Raw genomic sequence first — 19906 nt, 5'->3', positions numbered from 1 at the left:
TGCAGTAAGATATGCATATGCTTATCGCTTGCTTTTATTTTCTCTTTTAAAATGTGTATTATATACCTACACTGTGTATATTTTACGGATGCTTATTTTAACCAGTAAGCATGTTCTTTAACGTGACAATGCAAAAAAAACTTCAGATATGATTTTAGCGAGTTATTTTACATAACAAAGAAGATGATAATCTCTGGATATTTCTGTTTCCCTCAGTTAATTCCTTTTCTATTTATATTTTGTGGAGCTGAAAAGGACATTTCTAGTGATGGTTTGAAGCTTTTCTAATTTAATTTTATTGTTGTATACTTGTCGCCACTAAAAATGCTAATATCTGTAAGAAGCTGTGTCTTACCTTTTAGTTTGCTTCATAGATGGCTTTGTTTACCGGAGTTACCTGATTTTGGGGAATCATCTGACTCAAATTTGCATTCAGGCCATCTTTGATTTTTTTTCCCCTTAATAAAGGGAAAAAGGGAAAGAGAACATGTTTTTTTGAGTGGCTACATTTAGCCAGGCACTGAATTATTCATTATTTCATTTAGTTTTCATAACAACCCTCTGGGGAATATTATGATCCCAATTTCACAGATGAGGAAACTGAGGTTTAGAGAGGTTCCAAACTTTGCCAGAAGACACACAGCCAGCAATCAGTGAAATGGGGATAGAAATGTTGGTTTGACTGCAAAGCCTGTGCTTTTTTCCATGACACCAAACTGCATAATCTTCCTGCTAAACACACAGCATCTCTAGCTACAGTAGAAAAGAGATCCCCAAATAACAATAACCCAGACCAACAGTGATGAGTGCATTATATTGAAAAATGATAGGGATTGTACATAAAACCTTATGAAATGGGCTGTCATTAAAAAATGATGTCGCCCTTGAACATTTGTCATGTGCTTAGTTCTATGCTTGATACGTGGCTCTGTGTGTGTGTGTGTGTGTGTGTGTATGAAAGGTGCATATACAGAGGTAGTGGACACTGGAAAATGTGGTCCACATCTTCAAGAAGGGCAGAAAAGACACATCTGAAACTTGAATGAATGGTGGAAGTTCATAAATGAAGAAGGCTGAATTACTGTGTGGATCAGGATGCAGGTACTAGGTTAGCTCAGAAGAGAGGGAGCACTGGGGAGGAGGCAATGTGATGGGAACCATGAACTTGATCTGAGCCTTAGAAAAGGGTGAGTTTCAGTTGTTCTAATATGCAGGTGGATGTGCTGTGCTTCTAGGGCTGGGAGGCTTGAAGCTTGTGTGGAGGAAGGGACTTAATGGGATGGTGGCTAATGGGGGTTGAGTATACTTTTGGGCAGATGGATAAGTTGGTCTGTGTGTATGTGAGGCAAGAGTGGTGGTCTCCCCCTGCCTGTGGCCCAGTAGCCATGCTGAGCCCCTCTCATCATGTCTCAGTCCTGCCCACCTTCTCTTCTCTGTGCCTCTGCACATATCACTCCCTCTGTCAGCCTCCTGCTCATCACCTTCAGGTCCAAGCTAAAAGGCTGCCTTCTCTGGGAAGGCTTTTCTGATTTCCCCATTAAGTCTCACTTCCCCAGCCCTCTCTCTTGCCACATTGTAGGACTGGTTATATTTTATAACAACTCATGCAGTTGTCTCCCTTACCAGATAGGAAGCTGCCATGAAGGGAGGATAGTTAACAGATACTCAGGCATATAAATAGCAGAATCTTGACTGAATTAGCTAATGAATGAGTGAATGTGTTTACATTTTATTAGTTAACTAGGAAAAGCCAGGGAGTTCTATGTGTCCACTGAAATCTGAAGGAAGGTTCATTTGCTGGTGCATTGGCACAGTAGGGCCTAGTCCCCAAAGAAGACAGATTTGTCATTGGATCGTCAGCTTCATCCTTCATTGTCCTCTCAGGAGTTCCTGATCTTTCTTTTGGACAACGTGAGCATATTTGGCCATTTTATCTAGACCTAGCAGGGGGCATCCTGAGATGGGAACTCTTTAAGCTAGTAGATTCTGTAATTACTCAATCACCCTCAGTAATTCAAATGTGACTGCTGAAACCAAGAGAGTTTAGTTTCTTGGAGTGGGAAGGGTGTGTGTATGAAAGGGTATGGAAGTGTGGGAAGGGCAGGCAAAGAAATGAAGTCATGAAAATACTAAGGTGAAGGAGTTTATGTACCTGTGCGGTATTAACTTCAAATCATGATTGAACAAGGACAGGACACTATGTGTTGACCCACACCAAACAGTGATAGGATGATTCTGACATCTTGTGCATCTGGCTGGGTTTTGTTGTTGTTGTTTTTTGTTGTTGTTGCTGTTTAAAGAGACAGAGTCTCACTTAGTCACTCAAGGCTGGAGTGCAGTAGCATGATCATAGCTCACTACAGCCTGGAACTCCTTTGCTAAAGCAATCCTCTCACCTCAGCCTCCCAAGTAGCTGGGACTACATGTCCACACCACCAAGGCTATTTTTAAAGTTTTTATTTGTAGAGAAGGAGTCTCTCCATGTGAACTCCTGGGCTCAAGGGATCCCCAACCCCCCCCCCCAACCCCCCCGCCTTGCTCAGCCTCTGAAAGTGTTGGTATTACAGGTGTGAGCCACCACACTCGGCCTCTGGCTGAGTTTAATGCTTCCTAGTGCCATTCATTTATAACACACCACTAAAAATTCCCTTTTGCATTCTGCCTGAAAGCACTGTGACCATTCTTGGTGATGTCCGAATTTAGTGACATGTTTCTTTTTCTTTTTGGGTGGTATGATATGGACTCAAGTTGCTCTATAGAGCACTGACTTTCTCTTGTTCACATAGATCTCAAATATATCTCAACACAGATCAACAGATGCACAGTGGCCACAATCCCACCATTCACCTCTTCAGTATGGTGACTGATCTGTCCCTCCTGACCCCCGATGGCGCACAGACACTGGAGATCCTATTCTGGGCGGGGTGCTCTAGCACTCTGAGGACTTTTAAGGTCAGATTTCCCAGCTTATTGATGAGCGCGTCATATGAGACCAGACAAACAGGCCTGCTGCAGTCTGGATGGATTGCATCTATTGCTTTTCTCTCATCCCACTTCCTGTCTTTCATCCCACTTCCTGTCTCTCATCCCACTTCCTGTCACTCCATCATTGAAGGAAATTAAGCTGGCCTGGCCTGGGTTGCTCTTCGTAGAACCTGCTGGTTGTTCCCCACACCCTGGGCTTTTTTAGGTGATTGCAAATTGATTGTCTGATGAATTATGCACAAGAGCCACAAACTTTCCTTTGGCACCTTGAGTTTTTTATATGGATCTTAAGCCTTGAAACTTTTTTTTTTTTTTTGAAGAAAGAAAATGAATTATTTTCTTTTTTTCTATATAAAATTAAATATATAGGAGACTTGGGAAGGGAAATTTTTTTAAGGCTAAGCCCACCTTTGCTCATACTAATCTATACTTTTTAGCAGTTATTTTTGAGAGAGTGATTTATTTACACTGACAGCTTGTTACTTATGGTAGCTGCTGCCAGCTTCTGAAGTAATCTGATAATGTCAAAATGTGAAGGGAAGCTATAGGCTTTACCTTGACTGACTTGCTATAAATCATGTACATTGCTGGTGTCTATATGAGGATGCTTGGGTTGATACTGATGGAAATACAAATCAAATGCAACACATGGTAACCCAATTCAGAGCTAGAGATTTTGGATTAAGCCTATTGGATTCATACATTTTTAAGTGAAACAGAGCAGACATACCAGGTTGTGTTTTGAAACTTCACAACTCTCTGATATGGTAACTTCAAGGACAACACCTACCTTTGAAGTGGAAATGCAAAGAGGTGAAGTCATCATGCACCTTTGGTTCCTTTATTCATTCAACACCCATCTCTGTTTTTTAGCACTTCCTGTGTATCATTATGCCAAGGGAAAGGTATGACACTGTTTTAACTATTTATCTGTAAATGTGTTTGTCTGTGTAAGCTCCATGAGGTAGAACTTTGTCTTTCTCATCACTATATACCCAGTGCTTAAGACAGTGCCTGGCCCACAGTAAGTGTTCAATAAATGTTTGTTGAATGAGATTAGGGAGCCCAGAGTTTGAAATTTTAGTGTTGACAAAACCTTGAAGTCATGCCCCAGGAAGAAGAAGTCATTCCCATCTCTGGACTCACCATAAAGTCCTCTATAGTCTTTTCTGTAGATTTCTGGTAAAGCATGTTTCATACTGCAAAGTAATTGCTGATTGACACATTGGTTTCTTCAACTCTAGCACAAACTCTGATATGACAGAAATGATGTCTGGCTAATTTTGGACTTCCCAGGGCCTGGCACATGGGTGGCGCTGAATAATTGTTTGTAGTCATAGTATAACAGAATTCTTATAAAACCAACTACCTATAGCTTTGTCTTTTTACATTTTCATAATGACATTGAAAAAATCCAAAGTATATGCATTAAATCCTAATAGGGATCATTTTGCCAAGTGCTATAGAAGATGATTTTTATATTATTCCTTTGGATTATCTGCATTTTCTAACTTCTTTTTTATAGTGACTAAGTATTTGCTAAATGAAATAATAGTGGAGGGAAAATTATTTAAGTTTTTTCCCCTAACACTTTTACGTTACCTATGGAAAGATGAATTTGTGAGATTTTTTTGTGTATGTAATAAATTTTTATCAGTTGGTTCAACCAAATGCATCAGGGCAATTTGCTGAATAATGGAATCCTTTAGTAGATGGAGCACCGACTCTCAAAGGCAGCTTTGGTGTAAATCTGGACACCTAACAACTGGGTGTGCTTACAGGGAGGCATGCCTATGTTTGGAAAGGAAGCATCAACTGATGTGGAAGACCAAACCATGGGCAGGAATCCTGGGGCAAGGTTCATGCTCTCCTCTAACATTTGCAAATTCTTGGGCAAGAGTACAAATGGAAGCCCCCATACCATATGTCTAAGTATTTATAAACCAAACTAACAAATGCTAAATAAAATATGCCCTGTTGTTTTATCATGACAGATATACTTTTGTTAATGAGTTGGAAGTCAATTGCAATTTAGAATTCTTCACTTCTTTGGGGAGCTGGAATGTGGCAGCATGGTGAGAGCCTCCCCTGGGTTCTTGACCATCCCCCTTCTCTGTGCAGCCCTGGCCCTCTCTTGTGTGCTGAGTATCCTCATTGCACATGTGTCTGGATGGGATGCACCACAGTCTGCATGTCCAGACTGCCTATTTGTTCACAGCTCTTCATGAACAGCCATCCCTCAGGACTAGAATTGCACATATTGGTTGACTTTTGTAGGATGGCTTACGTTTGATAGAGTTCTAGATACCCACAGTGGAACTTAGAAGGTGGAGGGCACACTGTGGCATGCTCCTGGGCCCTGAGGACTTCTTATCCCATGAGGAGGAGCACGTTGAAAAAAGCTGAGCTGAAAAAGGTTGAGGAGGGTCCAGGGAAGCAGTCTCCTTGCTCAGGCCTGAGAGTATATTGCTGGCGATACAGAAATGCACTGGGAAGCTAAAGGTTCATGGCTCCAAATTTAAGGACAAGCTTCATACTTCCTGAATTATAAGCCCAAAGATCACCTTAGATTTAGACCAGTGTTGATAGTAATCCAGTGGTCTCAAATTTCAGTGTAAGAATGTCTCAGGGGTGGATGAAAATGAATACGTGGGCTATGTAATAATGAACTGCTTGTGTCCCGTGTGTTGGTATGACAGCCATGCCCAGGCCTCTGCCAAGTTTCCAGCATCAAAGAGAACATGCATGGAAGGCACTTAGCACAATGGTGAGCTCTGCATCACTGGTGGCTCCCATTATTGTGATTACTATTATTCTGAATTGATTCCTGTGTTTTACGATCCAAGAAAGGCCAGTTAGGTTGGGTAATTTTCTGTGGTTTGAGTGAGAATAGGGAAGGGGTTTGTATGGTTCATGTTTGCCACTGTCATATTTGTCATGCTTATCTGTCTGCAAAAGGTGAACTGTTCTAGTCCTGTAAACATGCCCTTTAACTCCTTGCCCTAACTTCATGAACGAACTCTCCGGCCTTTCTGTATGAGTGCCACAGGTTGAATTTTTTTTCCCATATAGAGCAAACAAAAATGAGGGGGACTTTTCATTGAGATGATAATGTGGCCTGTGATGGAGGCAGAATGAGGGGTTATGTGTTCATTTCTTACCTTGAAGTTTGCTGCTTCTTGCCGTGCCATTGCTGGAAGGGAAAGGAAGGGGAAGGGAACCCTCTCCTCAGGAGTTAGCAGAGAGAAGGGAGGCAGTTTTCCCTCATGAGACAGACACATTTTTTAAGGTCTTGTGTCTTTAAGTAGGGTTGGAGTGGGTTGGGGGATAAAGATGTTGGGGCTAATGACAGTTATCTGCATATCACTGGATTTGTCTTTCTAAAGTGGTGGATGAATCATGAGGCCTAAAGGAGGTGCAGAAATGGACTTTTATTGGTAGTAGCCTACTTGGAAGTAGAGAAGTTTTCTCTGAGAAGGAAGCTTCTCAAGCCCTTTCCCTTCAAGATTCTTACCTTTGCTTGGGCCTCACCCAGCTGTTCCTGCTGCGTGGGAAACACAAAGGAGATGGTTATTGGATTTGCGTGTTAGTTGAGGAACCCAAGATGGATAGGCCCTTTCTTCTGTTACCATCTGACTGCCCACGGCTGGAGTGTTCTGTGGTCTTCTAACTCTCCTGCTTGCTTCAAGTGTTATATTTGGTTTGCCAAGATGATATGAACTTGGATACGCAGAAAAAATTAAACAATAATAGAGCTGAGTCAAAAGAGAGAAAATATCCAGTAGTTATTTGAGAGAGAGAATGAAATCACACACATGGGCATAGAGAAAACAACCACCGGAGCCACCATTTAGGGATGAAGCAGAGTTGTCAACCCCTGACATCCCCCACCATGTTTAGCCTCTGGGGAGGAGTGAAAAGTCACAGGGTGAGTATTCAGGAGAATTGGACTCTAGCCTGGAAATATCACTTCCTCTCTAGGTCTCAGTCCTTACTGTTTAGACTAGACCTTTCATTTCCTTTAAGCTCTAAGAATTTGTTACTCTTAATTATATCAATATATAAGGAACTATTTGGGATTTTGAAAATAAATACATGAGTTACCATGGATTCATGCATGTGTTCATTTACTCTGTGAATGTTTATTGAGTACCTGCTCTTTGCTAGGCACAATGCTAGCTGCAGGGGACAGGGCAGACCTGGATTCCCCTCTGTGGCACCTGCCATCCTGCAGGGAGTCCTGTCCACTCAGTATATGCTAACAAGCCCAGCAGGCTGTGGTATCAGAAAATAGGATGGAGGGAGTGGCCAGGATTGGGAGAAAAAAATTGAAGAGTTTTAAGACATGTATCAAGCATTTTTGTTTTTAGTTATTTGTTCAGATTCCGCATTCTTATAGAGGCCCACCCTGGTTGCTCGATTTAACACTGCAGCCCGTCCTTCTGTGATGCTCCTGATCCTCTCATGCTGCTCTACATTTTCTCCTTCCCGTGCCACTACCCCTTTCAGCATTCACTCTAATTTACTTATTCATGAGGATGACTGTAGATTGTCTGGCTACTTCACGCTGAAATATATGCTCACAAGAGCAGTGATCTTTGTCCTCCGTGTTCACCAGTGTATCCCAAGTACCTGCAACAGTAGCAGGCACTCAATAAACATTTATTGAATGGATTAATACGTGACTATGTGACTGAGGCGTGCAGTAGGGTATTGTAATGACCTTGGAAAAAACTTGGTATATTATTCAGAAGGTCAGTCCTGAGAAATTGATGGCATTAATCTACCAATGTTATAAAAGTCTTTTGTTTTGGGGGGTGTTGATGTATAATGGCAAAATGAAAAGTAGAGGGTGGCAGACCACAGCATAATCCTGCAGCTAGCTTTGCTCAGGGAATGACCTTACATGTTTTCTTGGTTAGGTTGAGTTGAGTCAGAAATTCTTTTTATTTTTGCTTCCATGAAAAACAAACAAACTAACAATCAACAAAAACATCACATTCAGTCTAAACTCCTGGATTGGTACTGAGGGATATTCTCAGTAGAGACTGCTGTGCTGTCCTGTGCACTGTCTTCCAACTAGCCATGATGGAGGCGCCTTGCTCCTGTGTTCTGTGGTGATTTGAGGCTCTGGGTTCTGTTTTCCATGGTCAAACTTCTCTTCATTAGCCCAGAGTACATGTTTCAGATTGTTGAAATGAGTTGTTCCTACTCAAGCCTTGGGTTTGTGTGACACTGTTAATAGTCATCACCAGTCAGCAGACAACAGAAGCTGCTATCAGCTACCCTCTCAGTAAGATATTCACAAGTCCACCCGAGTCGCCTCAGAAGCAGCATATCCTAACTCATTTTACCTACAGATCATGTGTGAGACACAGAGAGTCAGACACACACCGTTACTTATAAATTTTTTTTTACATCTGTCCACCGTAAGATGCCTACCCTTTAATTATGCACTTTTTATTTTTTGTGGTGGGGATGGCAGCTGGGCAAAAGGGTAAGATAGTGGGAGGAGGATGGGACTAGAAGAAATTCTAAAAGATGGGATACATCAGCTTCTTTCCCAAACTCTCCTCGTTTAGTAAATGAAGGCACGTGAAAGCAGAACATTTGGCGCTTTGCACCAATATTATGGTGGAAAATTATAGTTAGGAATATTGTGTAAAAACCATAATAGTTTGCAGTTATAGCTATGGTGAGAACAGCAGGCAAGACTATAAGCTTTAATTTATGTTGTGCTTTGGACATTTTTCAGAAACTATTTACCCATTACCTCTTAGGTCAGTGGCCTAATAATGCAACAAAGCACTTTTTGAAATTGCAGATAATTTTCAGTGCTCAGATCTCTGTGTAGTATTGATGGGGAGGGTGGTTGATTAGGACCTCGGGAATTGTGCTTGATGGGAACAATCTGGAAGGAGTGAAAAATTATTAAACACACACAGCGGGAGACGGAGGATTTACCATTGTCGTGCGGTGCTATTAATTCTCATTGCTCGGTACAGAGGCTTGATTGCATACTGTGAATACTGTTTATTGGAGAATGGGTACAATTTTGCTGCAGTTGTTGTAATGTAATACTAAATGCTAATTAGCCTTCTAACAATAATTAGAACCTCTTGCCAGACCTAGAAATAGAAGTACTCAATTGAATTTACAGAAACAAAGACCTTTAAGCTACGCCAGCAGCAGCGTCGGCTTCAAGAAGTTTTTTACGTTTTAGTTACAGAATTGCCAGCACATCTATATCTATATATATATATATTTATGGTGTGCATAATGAGTTCATTTATGTTCTTGATAGGATTATTTTCAAAACAAGATAAAGCAAACCTCCGCCTTCAATATCAGATGAAGAAAAACTACAAACAGGTATAAACCAAACGCACCTTTGTTGCTATGCAGACGCCAACTGCCAGCTATTTAGCTATTTAGTAGAGTGGGGAAGGCAGGGCTGGGATGGGGAACGTGGCTGATTTGGAGGTTAGGGCCATTCCGAATGCTTAAGGTTTTCCTGGAACCCCATGTTGTCTCCCTTCCTTTGTATACACACACATGCACGCACGCATGCACACACACACACACACGCACACACACACGCACACCCGCCTCAAATACCACCTGATTGCCAGTGTTAATTCCTTGGATCAGCTCCCTAAATTGCCTTCTTAAAGCTCAGAGTCCTGAGGGGATAAGCTCTTCTTTGGTGCTTGGCTTTGTCAACGCTTTCTAATCAACCGGGATGGCAAAACTCTCGCAGCAAAGTATGGAGTGCATCAGATGTGCTCAGCAATGAGAAATAATTAGCAGAAAGTTTCCCTGACATTCCCTGAGCCTTGTGGTTTCAACCCCATCACCGTGGCAGGAACATTGGGCCATCCCAAGAATGTGGCCGTGGGTATCTGCAGCAGTCTGGGAGGGCCTGGGCATGTTTCTTGGCATGGGGGCAGGTTGCAGTACCATGATCTGGGTTGGTTTGGCAGTGGTTGAGCAAGGCCTTTGTTGTTGGGGTATCAATGCTATATTTAATTTCCTCATCCTGTTTTGTTTTCTTTTTAAACCCAGAGATACAAAGACTTCAGCAAACCTCATTGACTCTCCCTTCACAAACACACCACATGAAACAAGGCACGCCTCCCTCCTTTTAATCTTAACTCAGCCTAAGTTGGCTAGCTGTTCTTCAGTGCTGATAATTAGCTGCTTGACGTGATGTATCATGTTGCCCGTTAGTCTGGAGCCATCATGGTAATAGAAATATAATCCTGAAGCCCTGTTCTGGAACAGTCTTAAGAGAACCTATAGTCCTCACTGCTGCACCGGTGCCAAATTTCTGGGTGAAGTGAGTTTTTACAGGTTTCACTGGTTACTGAGAAACAGGTTTTATGATGGAAACACTGGAAGCACAGTTTTGCTCCAGCCTCCAGGGTGAGGCATGGCTAACTCTAAGGAGAGAAGCAATTTCCTGATTTCTCTCTGGTTTTGGTTAGAGTGGCCATTTTTACAAGCTGTCAAGAAACGATGTTCATAGAAACTTCCACTTTTGTGTCCTTATTAATATTTCATCAGATTCATCAAACACAGCCCCTTCCCCCATCCAAGTGTCCCTGCCTCCTAACCCCCTGGGGTAAAATTCTTCTTCCTTTTTTTTTTTAACGTAATTTTGAGTTCCTTTCATGTTTGTTTTTGAACTTCTCCCTGTCTCCTCCTTACCAAGGAGGTAGGGCCTTTGGTGGGGCTGGCGTTGGCCCCAAATCAGCTGCGGCTTCAGGTCATCCAAGCCAGTCTCTCCTTTCAGAGGAAATGAGTCTCATTCTCTCTCTGCCACTCTTCGGTTTCACAGAGCCCTCTCCTTTCCCTGCCTCACTATTGGACTCTCCTTGTCCCATGTAAGTTTGGTGATTTGATCAGATTCTTTCTGTCGTTCTTAACCGGTGATAGTGCAGTCTAATTGTGCAACTGGGAAAAGACCAATTGTTTATAGTGATCTCCCAATTTTGCATGAAATCTTAACATTCAGGGCAGAAGACATCATTGATAAATAATCAATGACCAAAATGCCTTGACTTTTGGGTGGCTGATTCCTCTGTGCCCAAGAGTGCCGTGTGGGATGCTAAGTTTAGGTTTGGTCCTAATGGGGTTAAATCAAGTTCCATGACTTGAGGCAAGCGCCCCACGTTTGCCTGTCTTGCAGTTTCTATGAAGTATGCCAGTGAAATTTCTAAGGAGGCACTGTGGGAGCATTTTTGTCTGCGTTTTAGCAAATATGCTTGATTGCCAGAGGTGCTCACGTTGTGGTTTTTCCCTTCCTGAGGAGACAGTTTTTCTCGAATTGGTCTGCCGAGAGTCTGTGAAGGATGGGGCCAGAGTGAGTCAAACGCTCTCTTTCTATTTTCTGGTTACATTTTTCTCGTTCACAAGTCAGTGGCACCTGCAAATGGAAGACTTGCTGAGGTAGCACCTGGCTGATTAGCAACTTTTGCTTGGTCCCACTCGCACACTGACCGTTAAATTACCTCCTATCAGGCCTGGGCTGTGTGGCCGCCGCGAGAGGCAGGTGGAGGTCACCTCAATATGGCTGACATGTTCTGTGTTTTCCCACAGCATGTCACATGTAGCCAGTGCAGCGACTGTGACAAAGTACCGCAGGGTGACCTGGTAGTCTCGGGTCAGAGTGAGAGAAATTGGTGTTGTACTAAGATGTATGTTAATACATATATTATTTATATGGGCATTAGCGAATGCTATTGTTGCCTTAGCACAAACCCAGGCCCAGAGATTGGCCTTGGGGTTTTTGCAAGCTTACTTTATCATGTTTCTCCCCACCCCCTCCTTGCTCATGAATAATTAAAAACTTAAATTACTTGCCATGTACAAAATTCATATGCTGGGGAAAATAGCTACATGAAAATTAATTTTCTGTTCTGTGAGACTGACGGGAAATCAATTAATCTTGATGTATTATTTTATGCAGAACAGGGTGCAAGAACCTGCGGAGAGAATGGCTACAGCTGTTCTTGTTGGTCGGGCCATATATTATCGTTGGCGGGTTTGACAGCTTCTGAAGGAAATGTCTGAGGGGTATCAGGCAGGTGAATCAACTGTAAAAATTTATTGGAGGATACAAACTGTTTCCAGGGGACTGATATAAAACTCACACTTGAGAACTGAAGTATTGAATGTTTTTGTGACTGAAGCAGCTTGTTGTCAATATTTATAGCTTTTCTCTTTGTTACATGTCCTATTTGTTTGATTAACTAGTCAGATGTTAGTGTCTGTTGGTAATTTATCTGTTGTGCCTTCTGTAGCATTTTTGATACATAAAGATTTACCACTAGATAAATAAGGCAGCGCACACAATGCAATATGCGAAATAAAATGACAGAGCTGTTTACAGCATGTTACAAGTTTTATAACTCATGAGGTAGATCAGTAACTTTTGTTTACTAGTGTCACTGTTTTGTTGAAACATGTCTCAATGTATTAAATACTATGGGGGTAAATAAGGCTCTCTTAAATAAGCAGAGATTGTAATCAACACATACCTCATGGTAAATCATTTAAGAGGCTCTATAAAAACGTTTATGTACAGCCATACATAATGCATACATTTCTGAAATAAAATAAAATAAATGCGTGCTTTTAGAATAAGCTGTAGTTACATTCCTCTCCCATGCCATCAACATCAATTTCCCCTGCAGATGATGGAGGTGCGATGTTCAGACAAATGCTGACGCAGACAGATGGGAGCCAGTGGCTGAGGGACAGCGGCCTGGCAGGTGATGTCTCTCCAGGGTTGGGGAATGGCTCCTGGGAACATGGGTGTCTGCTTGTGGCATCACCGGTCATCACAGGCTGGTGGGGCTGGATGGTTGTGGCTCTCAGTCTCAGGCAGTTGAGGCTGACTTTTTGTGCATCCCTGTGTGATGTTGGATTTAGGGAGATGCCAGGAAAGTGGATGTAGATAATGCTTTACTCAGGTCTCCTCTGTGACCACCTGTCTCTTCCCCATCTCCAGGAAACAGGGGCCATTAAGAAGTGCTAGAGTCATTGGCTTCCGAAGAAATTGGCATGAGCACTCAGGCCCCCTTATCTCTACATAGAGAGGTGGAAACTGTACCATGTGCCTGGCTGTGTATTCTTCAGATACCAGGCTCATGGCATTTCAGCTAAGAATCCCAACGTCTGTTGATCAGCAACAGACTTGGCAAATAGTGGTGCTTAGTAAGTAGCACTTGAGACAGAGGACCTGATTTGTGATTCAATTTCTAATAATTCATAAGTGACTCTATCATGAATAGCACTCAATTTGAGGGCCATTATGACACTTTGAGAGGCATAGTAAGAGTATATTGCATTGATATAGTATGGTGTACTCTTTTAGAAGCCTGTCATTCATATATATATATATGGAATTTATATTAATCAGGATAAGCATATATTAAGGTATGTTTATTAAGTCACAAGAAGATCTCTTACTTGGCCAGTTTGTGGGGTGGGGATGGTTTGGGATTGCTCTGTAATAGACTACCACTAGCTTAGCAGCATGAAACAACACTGTTTACTAGCTGTAGGTTGGGAAACCCAGCAAGCCTGCCTGGTAAAGAGTATCAGATAGGAAACAGATAGCAAACAACACAAGGCTGGAATCAGGGTGTCAGCCCCTGTGTATTTCTTTCTGGAGGCTCTGGCAAGAACCCACTTCCAGGCTCTGTCATGTTGTCAGCAGAATGCACTTCCTTTTGGCTGTAGGACTGAGGTCCCTGTTTTCTTGCTGGCTGTTGGCCAGGGCATATTCTCAGACCACATGCCCACCTACATCTCAAGTGAGCAACTCTCTCTCATGTTGACTCCTCCTTACCTTTCTGATCTCTCTGACATACCCTTCTGCCACCAGCCAGAGAATACCACTGCTTTTAAAAAAAAAAAAGGCTCACATGATTAGGTTACACTCACCCAGATAAGCTCCATGTCTTAAGGCTACTACCTGATTGGTAACCTTCATCTGCAGAATCCCTTTTGGCATGAAACCTCCATAAACATGGAAGTAGGATCAGGGAGCAAGGGTTATGGGTCATCTTAGAATTTTGTCTACCACAAGGGTATTTGGTGTGACGTTTATGCTGTGGATTTTTCAGAGCAACCACATTCTTAATCCTTATCTTCGTTTTGGTGTCCTGCAACCTGGCCTGGAAAGAAAAGGGCCAACTCTGGGTGGGTTCCATCAACAAATACATGTAGAGCACCTGCTGCACAGCCAACCTTCCTATTATGGACTATTTGTTTATGTTCCCCAAATTTCTGTGTTGAACTCCTAAGCCCCAGTGTGATGGTTTTAGGAGGTGGGGCTCTCATGAACGATGGGATTAGTACCCTTATAAAAGGAATCCATGAGAGCGCTGTGAGGACAGAATGCAAAGACAGTTATCAGCAACCTAGAAGAGGGCTCACACCAGGATCAGGCCATGCCGGCACCCTGACCAAGAACTTCCATCCTGCAGAACCATGAGAAATACGTTTCTGTTGTTTGTGAGCCACCAGTGTATGGTGCTTTGTTATAACAGCCTGAACTGACTAAGATACTTGCATTATTGGCAGGAAGTAAAAATCTCTGTAAGATGCACGTTCCTTGCTCTCTCCACGTCAAAGTTTTTCATAGACGTATCATAGAGATTGTCAGCCAATCAAGGCATCTGAGGACAGGGGCTAAATTAAGTTGGAATTGAGTGGGAAAGCAAACCCTTGGGAGTTGAAGTAGGCAAAGGAAGGCTTCAGGAGACGAAATGGTCGGTGGGCCTTGAACAAGGCAGACAGTTCAACAAGAGGGGCAAGGCCACCCAGGTGGTAAAGAGCCTACTGTGTGGGGAAATAATGGGAAGTCAGATTGAGCTGCAGTGGTGGGTCCTCCCCCAACACTTGAATAGGTGTGCTGTGGGGGTGGATGGGAGGCACACTATGAAAAATACATGTGTGTTAACGATAAGCCACATGGGGACAGCCACATGTTGAAATCATATGAAGTTCCTTTTTCTTACAGAAGCCTCTGGAAGGACTCATGTCCTCCATCCCTGCCTACAGCAAGCCTTTGCCAAGGGCCCTCTGCTCTTGGGGTACAGGTGAATCATTCTGAACAGTGTGATAAGTTCTATACACAAAGTTCGAAGCCCAGCTTGCACATTGAGATTATTTGAGAAACTTGTAAAAAGGATACCAATGGTCAGGGAGTACCTCAGACCAACTCGATCAGATTTCTGGTGATTGGCATGGGGATTGGGATTGTATGGAAATGTTCTCCAGGTGACTTTAATGCCAGCTGGCCAAGGTGAGAATCGCTTTAATGTATGATCAGTATGCACAAAACATTATGTGATTAGTGCTATTCATTCTGATTAGGAGGTGACATTTGGAGTGGGGTCTTGAAAATTGAGAAGGCATTTACCAAGTAGGCGGTGGGGGATGGGGAATTTCAGGCAAAAGGGGAGCATCATGAACAGAAGCATAAGGATGGGGAAGATTACGGTCTGTGTGAAGACGAAAGCTGCCCACAAGGGAGCGAGGGAGCTGGGAGGGGGTGGTAAGAGATGAGGTGGGAAGGATGGGTTGGGTGAACCTTGAAATAAATGTAGTTGTACTTTGTGGAAGAAAAAAAAACTTTTTTTTTTTTTTTTTTGAGACGGAGTCTCGCTCTGTCGCCCAGGCTGGAGTGCAGTGGCGCGATCTCGGCTCACTGCAAGCTCCGCCTCCCGGGCTCAGGCCATTCACCTGCCTCAGCCTCTCCGAGTAGCTGGGACTACAGGCGCCCGCCACCACGCCCGGCTAATTTTTTGTATTTTTAGTAGAGACGGGGTTTTGCCGTGGTCTCGATCTCCTGACCTCGTGATCCGCCCGCCTCGGCCTCCCAAAGTGCTGGGATTACAAGCGTGAGCCACCGCGCCCGGCCTAAGAAAAAAAAACTTTATCATCAAGGCTTTGTCCTGATCCAACCTGACTTTCCCCCCAGTTAATCCAAATTACTGAGGTTTGACTCCATGTTCAGTTTCTCTGAGATTTGCTTTGATTTCTTTTAGAACTGGAGCCACTGTTTATTCTCCCAGTGGCTCTGTGTACACGCTCTGCCCGTGGAGTTGCCTGGGATGAGCTGTGAGTCCTCTGAGAACTGCTTCCTGTTTGGTCTGGTAACTCCTAAGCCTGCCTTTCTTTCCTACAGTCTGTATTTGTGGAAATCTGCAGTATTTGAAGTTTGAAGGAGATCAATTTTTCATCCTTTCCTTCGTGGGATAAAGAATATTTCAACCACCTCTGGAGACCAAAGAGTTCTGAGAAGTTTTGAAATAGCTTGGGAAATACACCACGTGCTTCACACTTCATTTTTCTCCTCTCTTTTTCATTGTTTCACTTAATTAAAATATTGTAATGCAAGAAGGAGAGATGAGGCATACGTTTAGAGAAGGGAAAGGAAATGGGTTCATGTTTAAACTGACTCTGAGCAAGCATGGCAATGGTAGTTTGAAAGAATTCTGAGCATGTAGGAAAGTAAACTCAAAATGTTCTTCCTGCCTGAGAAGTGATTAAAATACCTGTGAGCTCCAACACTATTGTCGTTAATGAAAACCGTGGCCAGCTTACCCCACCCCCAAGTGCTACCCCCAACCCAAAGAAAAAATTGGAACATTTTTGGGTCCAAGTTTCACAGATGTTAAGCATTTTGTGATATTACTTAGGGGGTTTCCTGAGCTGCATTAAAGTTGAACCACTAGGGTGTTGAAACAGTTGGGCCCCATAATAAAATATACATGAAAAGGAATTGTGAAACATTGGCTGTTATGTGTTGGTGACAATTAGGTTACTGTTTTAAAAAATACATATCCTGGACACATCTATGGGAGCTTTTTAGAGAATTTTGAGTAGCACTAGAGTAAAGGCGGTTGGTAATTTCGCTGGTTGCCTCTGGCAGGTGGACATAATTTAACAATAGCCGTCAGATATGACAAATTGTTTTTGAGTTACATTAGGGCCTTAATAAGATCACATCTGTTCATATATCCTCCTTAACCACAGACCCTGATTTAGAGAGGTTTCATACTGGTATGATATTGTTGTTTAAATATTTAGAGGGGTCTAGACATGTATCATAAAAGAATAGACTCTTGTGTATAAAAACACAGTCCTTTTATTCTCAGTGTTTTTGCTTTCACGGACCTTGCATCATTCTCTCTACTTGAGTGAACCACATGTTGCTTCTAGGAGCCAGAAAACATATTTCATTCCTCTTCAGAGTTAGTGTTTTAGAGCTGGAAGAGGCCTTGGAGACCGACTTATCCAGCTCCCCTCCTTTTTAGGGTAGAAACCTGAGATGGAGACAGAAGGAGGGGAGTTGTTTAGGGTTTCTCACCCCATTAGTGGCAGAACCAGAATCAGGACTTAGATCTGCCAATTTGTAGTTCGGTCATCTTTCTATTATGCTAGATGTTCACCTGGGACCTGAAAATGTGGCCATTGAGGCACTTTGGTGTGTCACTGTCCCTTAGAGGCTTCAGTCCTTTCCAGGGGACATTCCTGGCCACTGAGAGGGCCAGTCTGTTTGTTATGTATTCAGATTCAGAGCCCAGATCCCCTATATTCCTAAACTATCTCCCTGCCTGAAGCCCTTCCTGTGCCAGCGTATTTTCTGTCACTTCCCTGCTGACAACGCACAGGCACAGGCAGGTATCTCTCTCGTCTCTGACCACACTGTGCACGTCCCCACCTCTGCTCACACTGTTCCCTTCTCCTGGAATGTGTCCTCTTTGCTATGTCAATTCCTGTCATGTCCAGCATAAGCTCCATTTTACCATGACGTCTCCCAAGCCCACAGAGGTGTGTTAGGTTGAATCATATGAAAATGCTGTTTTATAGGTGAAAAAGGTCAAATATTGTCAATTTTGTAAGATGCAATCTAACTGTAGATTTTTTAATACCCCCATGTTACTCATTGACATCTTCTTTTATTCATCTTCTCTCTCTCGCTTTCTCTGTCTCTGTGTGTGTGTATAATATAAATTGGGACGAAATTCACATCATATACATAAAAAAGGGTGAAATTCACATAACATAATTTGCATCTTTTAATCATTTATTATTAACTATAGTCCTCATGCTGTACTTCAGACCTCTAGACTTAGTCATTCTACATGACAGCAACTTTGTGCCCTGTGACCTATATCTTCCCATTTCTTTTAAAAATAAACTTTAAAAACACTATGTTTTGGAATAATTTTAGATTTACAGAAAAGTTGCAAAGATAGTCCAGAGCATTCCTGTAATTCACCTACCTAATTTCAGTTTCTCCTAGTGTTATCATTTCCTATCACTCTGACACCATTTGTCAAATTTAAGAAAACATTGGAACAATATTATTGACTAAAACTCCAGACTTTATTTCGATTCCACTGTTTTTTCCATTTCTGTCCTTTTTCTGTTCCAGCAACGAATCCAGGGGCCAGAATACCACACTGCTTTTAGTTATCATGTCTCCTTAGTTTCTGCCAGTCTGTGACAATTCAGCTTTTCTTTGTTTTTTTCATGATGGCCTTGACAGTCAAAATACTGGCCAGGTATTTTGTAGAATGTGCCTCAATGTGGGTTTCATATGATGTGTTATTTCATGATTAGTTTGGAGTTATGGGTTCTGGGAAAAGTACCACACAGGTATCACATTATCTCAAGGGGTACATGATACCAGCCTGGCTTCTCACTGGAGACGTTAACCTCAACTACTTGGTTATGGTATTTGGTTGGGAGGTTTCTGCACTTGTAAAGTTACTGTGTTCAGCTTCTTTTCCTATTGGCATCTCACCACCAGCTAGATGAACATTTCTTCTCTTGGGAGCAGGAGCAGGCTTGGTACTTTCTGTGTCTCCCATCATACCTAATGCCATGCCATGTTTTATATAGTGTAAATGCTCCACAAACGTTAGTTAAGAGGTCATTACATAAACAATTTAATTTCAGACTGACAGAGGTGTTTGGTTTAAACAACTGAAACAATGCAATTCCAACTCACTGAATTCTCTCTGCAACTAGTTTGGTGGTCTTGGTTCACTGCACTTAAGGAGTAAATCGTAAAACTACTTAAAATTGTTTTCGTTCAAACTACCATGAAGAAAGGATTATCTGCTGTCTTTGCTAAGATCAGAACTTCTAGTTCAGGACTCAGGAAAATCTGAGTGTAAATTAGAGAGACACACTTACACTTTTGTAGCTTCTGCTGACTTGTAGCATGGATGTCCCTATTTGCAGAGGCTCTTACAAATATTTGTCAGAGGGTTTGATGATTCTAGAGCTGAGGTATTGTTTAATGAATTCCTAATGGCCCCAAAGAATTACCACTGTGAATACATTTTATTTCATCGTCATAAAAATCATTTTTCAAATACTTATCTGTGCAGATGTTTCAGAGTGCATGGGTAGAGAGTGCTATTTTTAGGGGGGAGCTTATATTTTGACATTGGCCCTTATGGAAGACAGAAACAATTAGGACACATCCTAAAGGAAAAGAAGGAAGAAAACAGAATTTGTATTATATTAGAGTTGAAAACTAAATGCTTTGGAAGTGAGAGGAGGAGGAAGAGGAAGTTCTTTTATAAATTTCCTTAAACAGAGATCTTAGGGGTAGATCTTGTAGGGGTGAGTCCTTTCAAAAGTTGGTATTCTGTGATGATGATTTAACCTTGGTTCTGAAGTTATCTATGGGAATTAGAGTAGCCTGATTTATTATTCCATTTAAAGAGGTTTCTTTTTTTTTATTTAATCTTTTTTTAATATGGGGAAAAACAACTCTTCAATAGTATAAATTAGTTCATGCTAGTTTTTCAGTCTGAGAGTCTCATGATAGCTACACTTGCTTCATGCTTTATTATGTAATTTAATTTTTCATATCTTTTAT

At 42.2% G+C, this 19906-nt stretch overlaps 1 protein-coding gene and 1 long non-coding RNA gene across 2 annotated transcripts in view; both read left to right on the top strand.

The window, feature by feature from the left end:
• Window positions 1-16572, top strand: part of LOC129480982 (uncharacterized) — a 31608-nt gene extending 15036 nt beyond the window's left edge. Inside the window, exons 2-3 of the long non-coding RNA XR_008657213.2 lie at window positions 15020-15304; window positions 16050-16572. This is a non-coding gene — a long non-coding RNA (uncharacterized lncRNA). The remainder of the gene's footprint in view (window positions 1-15019; window positions 15305-16049) is intronic.
• LRMDA (leucine rich melanocyte differentiation associated) overlaps window positions 1-19906 on the top strand; it is a 1130865-nt gene that overhangs the window by 305771 nt on the left and 805188 nt on the right. The gene's annotated exons all lie outside the window — the stretch shown is intronic.

The sequence above is a fragment of the Symphalangus syndactylus genome, chromosome 4, assembly GCF_028878055.3.
Source record: "Symphalangus syndactylus isolate Jambi chromosome 4, NHGRI_mSymSyn1-v2.1_pri, whole genome shotgun sequence".
In the NCBI taxonomy this organism is placed as follows: Eukaryota; Metazoa; Chordata; class Mammalia; order Primates; family Hylobatidae; genus Symphalangus; species Symphalangus syndactylus.
This window is presented reverse-complemented; position numbering and strand designations above follow the sequence as displayed.